Raw genomic sequence first — 9,368 nt, 5'->3', positions numbered from 1 at the left:
ATTTCAGTGTAAGCACCGCTCACAACTAAATGGAAAATATATGGCAAAGGGCTAAATTATGTTCGCATAAATAAATCTGTACCCGATCGATTTGCGGGCCCCCCAAAAACTATATTTAGTGCTTTAACCTGCCCGATCTGCGCCGTATATACTGTGCTTAACAATTAACTTTTTACCATCGTTTCTTCATCAACTATTCTAAGTGATTTTTTAAATAAGTTATACAATAAGCTTCACGATCTACAAGTAGTGCAAAAACTACCCTAGAGCACGAAGCTAAGAAGGGGGTGAACCTAAGAGGTGTTTATTTTTATCAGTAATGAGTACGTGTCTCCATACGAATAATTACAGGAACATAGAGCTATGTAGCGTTACAAACCAAAAAAGTATGGGGTTGTTTTTAACTGATCGCTTTCGGAATACGGCTTGCTGTGAGCTTTCGATATTCTATAAAGGACTTAACCGGTTCTAGTTCGGTGTGTAATATCCCACAGTTGTTGCGTTCATTGCACGTCCTTTGTTGGTCTGTTGTGCTTCAATATATCTATATATATATATATATATATACATATAATTCTAAAATCTATTTTCTTATAAATCCGTCTCGAAAATATCCTTCGAAAGAGCATTCGAAGAAAACCTCTTGCTTATGGCCTAAGCAATCACTCCAAGCTGTAACCACTTTAATTAATATTACTGAGATCAATATAAACGAACTGTAGATCTTATATCTCCGTTGCTATGTGCCTATGTCAATAGAAGCGTAATATCTCAAAACTCATTTAGCGGTGAGCGCTGATTTAGTCAAAGCTACCACAGCATGGTCGTTCAGGATGGAAATAATGGCCGAAAAATGATATAGTACATTTTCTAGTAGCGAAGAAATATATGCCGCTAGAACGCTTAGGGAGGTTCCTCAGTGAGTGGTGGCTGGACGAGATTGACGTGGCAGCGGCGGGGGCAACAGCATCATCGGGGCGGAAACAAGGCTGTACACATTGCTCGCCGGCACAATTTTGCTCAGTACCTAATCTATCGGCGAAAACGCAGTAAGTGAACCGTATCAATAAGATGCGTTATATGACGTTGACTGGTGGTAGGGCACAACCATTGGAAAGTGACGCAGAGCCCCAACACCGGAAGGAAATTCTAGAAGCTTAGGAAAAACAGAGGAAATAGCCAGGAAACAGTCAGTCCGAGGCTTTGCCTAAAGGAAACCGGCAAGCCATTGTCCAAGTTTTTCAGACAACTCGCTGTATATATATATATATATATACGTGTTGACGGGATCGAATCGGGATGGAAAACAAGAAACGCTATCACAATATACTAGCCGCGTCATTTAAGATACCTGCCATTAGATGTGTCACGCTTGTCAGTGATGTTATTATTATTGTTGGTGTTGTGCGGTGTGCAGTCTATGGGCTGGTGTGTGACATAATGAGGCGACTTTGGTGGTAGCAGGGCCGACTAAAGGCTAATATTGGTTCATAAAAGGACTAATAAAGCCAACAAGAGAGCTATTGTTGAAATGACATAAAGATAGACACCGAGACCGCTGGAAAGTCCGGGGGCTGTTTGGTGTGAGCTATTTTTCCTTGAACCCTTTCCGATTGAGGTTGTATGAACACTGGGCATTGCTTTGGATAAGTTTTAATTTTTTCATTCGAAACGGCTCCGTTCGCTGTGGAGTTCCAACTCGCAAAGATAGAAGATACTAGTGGATAAGACAGAGAGCTGTGGTCCTTCTGTGCACGATATATTTATAGAAGAACGATTTATAAAAGAAAAGATGCCCAATTTCAGATAATAGATTATTCGGCTTAGTTAATGTCACGCGCGTTTCAAATGTGCTCCCCATCCGATTTTATCTTTTCGGAGCATTTTTATTTCTTCTGCAACATATGCGTACGACGAGAATCTACTTCAGGACCAGAATCGACGCCAACAAGAAAATCTGCGCTTTTCTACGCAGTGTGGGCATTCAGATGGACTCGTCATCGACGTCCGACAAAAACCTGGGCCAAAAAACCCGGAAAGTACAGGAAAAAATATGGCGGAATGCACGGCATTAGCTCATAATTGTCAGCAAATAAAATTATCATAATCCACTGAACGTACGATTGCAACCGACTGGGCCACAGAGTTAAACACCCAAAAATGAGCGAGAAATACTAGTTTTTGATATTGCAGAGTATAACGAGTGGGTTCCGCCAATTACATCTGATTAAATACTATATTGTAGTAATTGATGTGGCCCACTAGAAACAATCTACCGTCACTTTAAAAACCAACCATGTCTGATCGAAGGAGTTTGTAAGGCCCTCCAATGTTGTAGATAGAATTAGGTTAATGAGCAAATGGCACCTAAGGACCCAAGCAAAGACTACAATGATTAAGCATATGTCACAATAAAATATACGTACAATTTGCTAGCTGAATTTCGATTGATCACCAACCCTAATCGTTATATGCTAAACACGGCCTTCGACAGTGAAATGGCTTTTCTTATGATCTTATCAGGACGAGGCGATTGTCGATCTAATGACATAAATATCTCTCGTGATCTGTAGCAAGGACCGAGAACTTGCAGCCTAGTTCTTAATTTTGAAAACACCATCTCTTTTGATGCCAAGTACGACAGCCTTTTACATTATAGTTAATTACTCCATATCAAGGTAAAAAATTATCAGGCACTCAAGCAAGGGGTTATCGCGAGTGATGTCATCGTGGCCGCAGGTGCTAGGAAGGTAATCGTAAAAAAGCTATCGACGCGAGATAAATCGACCATCTGCCACTTTCTTGGAAAGTGCATAAGATGCCACATAGATGAGCAGCTGAGGCGCTGTCTGCCCCTGCCAGGTGATCGGATATTAATATCTGGATGTCCGCAACAGAACTTGCAGATTCTATTAGATATTGGGTCCATTTATTTAGCCATCGGACCGAGCAAATAATAAAAATGCGATGTATATTTAACACTTTTAAAACCCTATGCTAGCTTTGAACGTTCACTGGCCAGCCGTAACGTCTCGAACCTACGTTATATCGTCTACACGTAAACCACGTACAAGCCTTTCTAATCGTATGTCACGTTATCGTCAGACACAATACTTTCCAGCTATGCTCCATCACCGCACAATACGCATAAGCACAATTTGATTTTTTGAAACTATACGTTAACTCTCGCTTTTTACACTAGCCGATCGATATCTGTCTTATACATTATATAATAATAACAATGTATAATAATAATGTAAAAGCGGGTAGTGCAGAAGGCTTTCTTTTTTGCTGCTTATCACGTGCATTTTGGGCTAAGCCAACTCTTCGGTGCATCCAGGAAGGCGGGCTTTGTTTTCGTTTTGAAAAAAATAAGAGTTACTACACTGGCAAAGAAATTTACAGTCCCAAGAAGACAACGTCGAACATTACTGATCCCTTTGCGCCATTTCAAATGGCTCATTTGCAAACAGTTGCATCTGTTTCGTTAGCGCTTCGCAATGGAAGCTGTTACAGCGGCAGCTGTAGGAATAGGCCCTTGTGTTCCCGATAAAGTTCCTTAGCGATAGTTTTTTCGCATGGCTGCTTTGAAAGTACTGCATCAATGGACGACTCGGGTGTCGTGCTCTGGTGAGAAAAAAGAGGTTCTCTTTTTTTTTGGCATTTTCTACGGCTGCTACTGTAGCGGGTAATGTTGGCCCTGAACATCCCAATGTGGCCTAAAACGGAACCTGATACAGCTGATGGTAGGGCCTATGCCATAACAGAACGCAGTGTATTTGTACAGTGAGGCCATTGTTTCGTTAGCGATATAAGTTACCCATTTATATATATGTCTGTGTGTATTTCCCCTTGGGTGTGTAGTGTTTCAGAATCAATATAACTCTGCACTTGTACGGCACCTTCCAGTGAACGTATTTGCCAAGGAAGATGAAGTATTTCCTTGGGTTAATTGCATTTTGGTAGCGGCTTCCCACTGACGACTATTCCTAACAGTATAACAAGCTCATTTGCTGCGTTCAAGAAGAGACAGCAGCTGTAAAAGCTGTTCATTTCCGATTCGGTTGAACTTCAGTATTTAACTTGAAAGTGTTTCACTATTTTTGTTCCAGACCAGAAAAGACGCAAGTGGACCTAAAAACGCAAGCGTCATTTTTGAGTTCACTTTACAGTTGGGAGTTTGTCAATCGTGACCCTCTCAAAATAGGAACACTATGAAAGTATAAGATAGTCTACATGAGTAGATCTAATGTAAAACTTATAACTAATCAGCCCATGACCGTGAGCAAACGTTACGAGCATCAGTTGTTCATAATCTAATTTTTTTAAGCAAACAAGAGAGGCTGTAGATAAGATGGCTCTATCGGTTGGGTTAAATAGCGTGTACTCTATCTTGCCTGAAGTTATGTTTATAAACTCGGTAAGATCAAACAGACCCGCATTTTATAAAGCTAATTACATTGAATTTAAGTACCCTATGTGCAAAAGTCTAGCTCTGGTGTAGAAAGCTTGTGTAGCGTTTATAAACGAGTTTAAACTATATAAATGAGAGCTATATATATAAAGTTTAAGATTTCGTAGAGTTTGTGTAAAAATCTCCAGTAGCTTTTTCTAGCAATATCGAAAACAAAAAAAAAAAAACGCGCGAAAAGGACGTTTAACTTTCCCTGCTTGACTGTAGAGTATTTCATTTCTTGCATGAACGATATACTGCCGACAGGAGGTTCGCTGGGATAAGGATGTAAAACAATTTCTATCAGGCACAAAAAACAGGACTTGTCAACTCTCGAAGCGAGGAAGTCCCTTACATGAGAGAAGGAAGAAAGGCTAGGACCAGAAAAGATCTAGAAGTAGTGGTAATAATGAGCTAGTTGCCGGTATCGCCGCTAAGTTTACTTACGCTACGTCACGCGCTCTCTAACGTAGGCGTAACCTATCACGCATGCTGTCTAGGGTTAGCCTTTGCTGGCTAATGCTTCCGAACCATAGGACTGGGATTTGTAAGTAAAGATCGGATGCCAAAACATGGCGCCCGTTTAATACTAGCCAGTTTGCGCCTTGTGCTCTATTTGTTGAAAAATGCAAGTTAACCTATTCTCTGTATTTTAGCATTATTGTTATTTTTGATACCTTTACTGTCTTATCGTTTGAGTTTCACACTGGGGTAGACACAATAACGCGGAAGTAGTGGAAAACCAAATAAAATCCGAGATACTGAAAAGAATCATCGAGAACAGCCGAACACGCAGAGACACGACACTGCTTGCACCTTTTTGGCTTTGATTTTTTTGTCTGGCTTCTTTGAAAAAACGTAGCCTAACCGGCGTTTTAGACTTCGCAGTTGAATTTAAACTGGTGTGTAGACAAGTACTTTAATGCATCCATGAACCCCCTCATCCATCCAACCCGGCTGAGGTGCAGCAAAACTAAGGCTAATAGGATATTCAATGAAAACAGGAAAAGCCTAAGAGGAGAAGTCTTCGCTTTGAGTAAGAGTACCTAGTTATCGAAAGCGGTAGTTGGCCAGTGCGTATCGCAAATGGTTGGATTGGAGAATAAGGACAGACGGCCGAATGATGTCAAGAAATAAGCATGCATGCTAAGGATACGCACTGGATATGTCTCTTTGTGTGTGGGCGCGTGAGTCAGATAGGTAGAGAACGTCGCCCAGTTGAGAACTACACACGACTGCACAGATGTATGTAACAAACGTATCTATGCTCTGTACTCGGCTTGCATCATACAAGCAGCTTTTCTCGCCAAACTTCTTTCGTTTGGACGGGTTTTTTTTTAACACATTTCTATGGAAGATATGTACCGTCACTGGGCGATGCACAGCACAGAAAAGCCATCAAAATGCCTATATGGAAGCAAAGTGCAGTCGATGATGTATCCAATGTTTATATATTTCAATGCGTAGTACCTGTAGTAAATAGAAAGAACAGGGTTTCTGTCAGGTTGCTGATTGACTTTTCAGCTACTTAAGAGTATAAAGGAGTATTAGTGCTACGATTTTAGGAAAAGATAAGTGATTCACTGCGTATTTAGATTCTAGAAGATCGTTCTTTTGGGACTACGAATTTTACTGCTCAACTTTCAACTTTGTAGAGAAGGCCCCGAATGTGGCCAAATATGTAATCGCCTTCTTTTGTACAATTTGCATTCGACGTTTTCCTAAAATCTCGTAAGGCTAATTCAATAAGAAGGACACTTAAAATTTACTAATATTTACTTGGATGGCCAGACTATGTTAGTTGCTCCGTTCATGGACGGGTTAACGCCCTTTGACGGTTTTTCGGTTGGTGTCGTTACATCATGTTTAAAGGAATTATACGCGAAACTCTTGCCATCTTTCTACGCCTATATGATTTTTTCAGTGTTTTCTTATCAAAATACATTGTCCAATATTTTCATGTTTCATGACAGAGTCTCAATCTTCAGCCAAGTAAAAGTCGCTCACAGTTTATTTTATGTGTCAAGTTGGCATCCTGTTACCATCCAATTACCTTTCTTAGTAACCCACACCATGCGATGTCTCCTGAAAGCTATCTAAATGTCTATTCATTTACATGTCTATCAAGAACCAGAAGAGCGCGCCATATATTTCAAAAGCCATCGCATCATATTGCAGTTATATAGCACAACGCGACAATTTTCGATTTTTTCTGCTCGATCTTTCGAGGTTTGCTTTTTGCACGCTCAAACTAGCAAAGAGCAATCGGTTTAATCATCCCTGCCTTGCCTTTGTGCCATCTAATAGAACCGAGTGCGTCATGGCTAGGAAATACGGCAAAAGCTGTCGCGGAAATAAATCAGGTATTTTCATGGTGCTTAAGTATAAGCTTCGATTCTTGAAGATATCTTGCAGCTCCCTTTGTTATCTGTAGGCCAATACCTGTTAGGCCGGGAACAGGTGCATATTTAAAGGTCCTTTGCTGGCTCAAACTCCGAGTCGTTGGGCCGCCGTAGCTATCAAATTGTTGTCATCCCATTTCATGACATTTTGGCAGTCGCCTCTAAAAGCCCAACTTCGTTTACTCAGTGATGTCCGTGGGAAACAGGAACAGCAGTGAAGTGCCTGGTCAGGGATGGGTCAGTCTGTAAATCCAAATGCCATGTGTAAGAGATGCGATTCTTCTGTCGCCTCGAAGCTCGACAGGTAGTCACTTCGAAGTCAGTCGGTAGACTCAGTCTAGTGTAAGGGCGGCCTTATTCACTTAGGAAAGAACGCTCACTTGACACTGTTCTCGCCCTCCGTCTAGCCAGAGCGTCATTTTCACCATCCTTGAGCTTTGTTCTCTGAGGCGTGAACGCGTTGACTTGCGAGGGTTTCTGTGTCTACAAAGCGGTCTAATGACCTTAATTGTATGGGCACATGTAGCATGTAGGGACATAGACGACGTATCGAGAATATGAGTTAGTAACTAACGGATATGGGTATAACGTATAGCCTATTTTGTTTTTGGACGAATACACTGGTAAACCATTTCGATAATACATATTGAGATACCAGGTGCTGTTTGATCAGTTCGATTCACATTGGGGGGCGCATCTTGATAAACACGTTTTGAATAAGATAAACTCCCTTCGGTACACCATGTCACGTTTACCTGTAAAAAAAACCTGTTCAGTTAATAACTTCACGGACCTGTGGTAAGCTGAACTTTTTACTATTTTTATTATACAAGACAGTGCAGACATAATGTTTAACTGCACTTTTCTGCCTTCAAAATGGCAGACAAATGAGGCTATTCAAACTATTAAAGACAGCGCCGGTGATAATTACAAAACCTTTTCTAGTTTTTTTTTTGTGAACTATATATCGTAAAAAATTATAAATCCAAACTAAGAAACCCTCCATGTGTATGTGTGCGAAATCTCGTAAAAATATTTTTTTGTAGCTTTATTGTAGCCTCTCGTTCAATAGATTTAGTCAGCCATGATTGTGATCAATGCTGCCCGTCGCCAAAAAAGAATGTAGCTAATTTCGAGAAAAATATCGATACTTTAAGTTCCATAGCAAAGCATGATTGCTTCAGGACTTCAGACGATGCCGTGTATCTTCTATGCTTAGGCAGAATCGTGGGTTATGCAGTCCTTTCTGTGGTTAGATATTTCATATCGAGTCTATGTTCCTTGCCTCTTCTTATGAACGCAGCCCTGCTGCTGACAATAATTCTGTTATCATTACCTACCGTTTCTTTTATTTTAACCATATGCAGACGTACTAATCCTCACGAATAATTGCATTGATCTTCCTTTCACTAATTTCCTACCTTTCTAGCTTGCTTGCCCAATACGATGCGCCAGCAATACGAACCTATCCTTTCATTGCTATCTTAAAAAGGGAAAACGTCCCACTTACCGTGTCCTCGTTTCACCGCTGAGCAGAACGGTGCTACTTGACAACGCCGCTTACAGATTTTCGGCGGTGGGTTTGAATTGTAACCTCTTTCTCTTCCTGCTGGCCGATGTCGCTTAGGCCAATCTGCAAGGCGTCGTCGACAGCTGCCAAATTGTTAGACGTTACTGGGCGAACGGCCCTTGTGAGACAAGGCATCCTCGGAAGCATCGGCCATATAAACTATCGTCTTTTCAATATGCCTACCGTCCATTTATTGCTTCCGGCATTTACTGGAGGACGGCACAGGAGTGGTGGCTTATTGTTAAGCTTTATCCGAAATAGTCGATTTGTACGTGGCATAACAATGCGACACTGCGTTTAGGCACTTTATAACGCTGAATTACTTAACGGAAGTAATGAATAATTATATCACACACAGAAAAGATCCCGACCCGTGTGCTGAATAGAATATTATTAACTGCATAAAATCAAATGCTGCATAAATCAATGCTTCAATAATGAGATCAGGCAAGCTAAGGAAAAGGCATCTAGATACTTCTCTAGTTTAAGTACTTGCTCAGATCGAAGTTTTTTTTTCTTGGATCGTACGTTATTTACTTGAAGGGCTTCTCTTGATCAAGTGTGTCGATACTTACCATGGCAGCTTTATCAAGCACTTTATAAGACGATAATTGCAAGCTGTGTTATCTCCAGTCATGTCGTGCATCTCGTGCAAAGTCCAATAAAAGCAATTATTGGACATATATTCTAAAAGAAAATACTATATGGAGAATTTGAAAGGAAATGATACAACTAAATGTTACCTTTACGAGCAACCCTGCCAAGTCCGTGGATGTCTACGGCTTCGACAGCAAGCGTGTATGGTTGCTATACGAATAACTTGTTGTTAACTGTAACTGAACAAAGTTTTCCTAATAATATTAAACGTTGAGGGTATTAGTCTGATGAAATTAAATATCTAAGCAAAACAGTATTTTTTTGGTTTTTTCTCTAAAATTTTCGC

General features: G+C 40.6%; 1 protein-coding gene across 6 annotated transcripts in view; it reads left to right on the top strand.

The window, feature by feature from the left end:
* mAChR-A (muscarinic Acetylcholine Receptor, A-type) overlaps positions 1-9,368 on the top strand; it is a 272,404-nt gene that overhangs the window by 166,345 nt on the left and 96,691 nt on the right. The gene's annotated exons all lie outside the window — the stretch shown is intronic.

This window comes from Varroa destructor, unplaced genomic scaffold (assembly GCF_002443255.2).
Source record: "Varroa destructor unplaced genomic scaffold, Vdes_3.0 BEIS01000004.1, whole genome shotgun sequence".
NCBI classification, from domain to species: Eukaryota; Metazoa; Arthropoda; class Arachnida; order Mesostigmata; family Varroidae; genus Varroa; species Varroa destructor.
The sequence above is the reverse complement of the archived record's forward strand: the minus strand, read 5'-3'. Positions and strand labels throughout refer to the sequence as shown.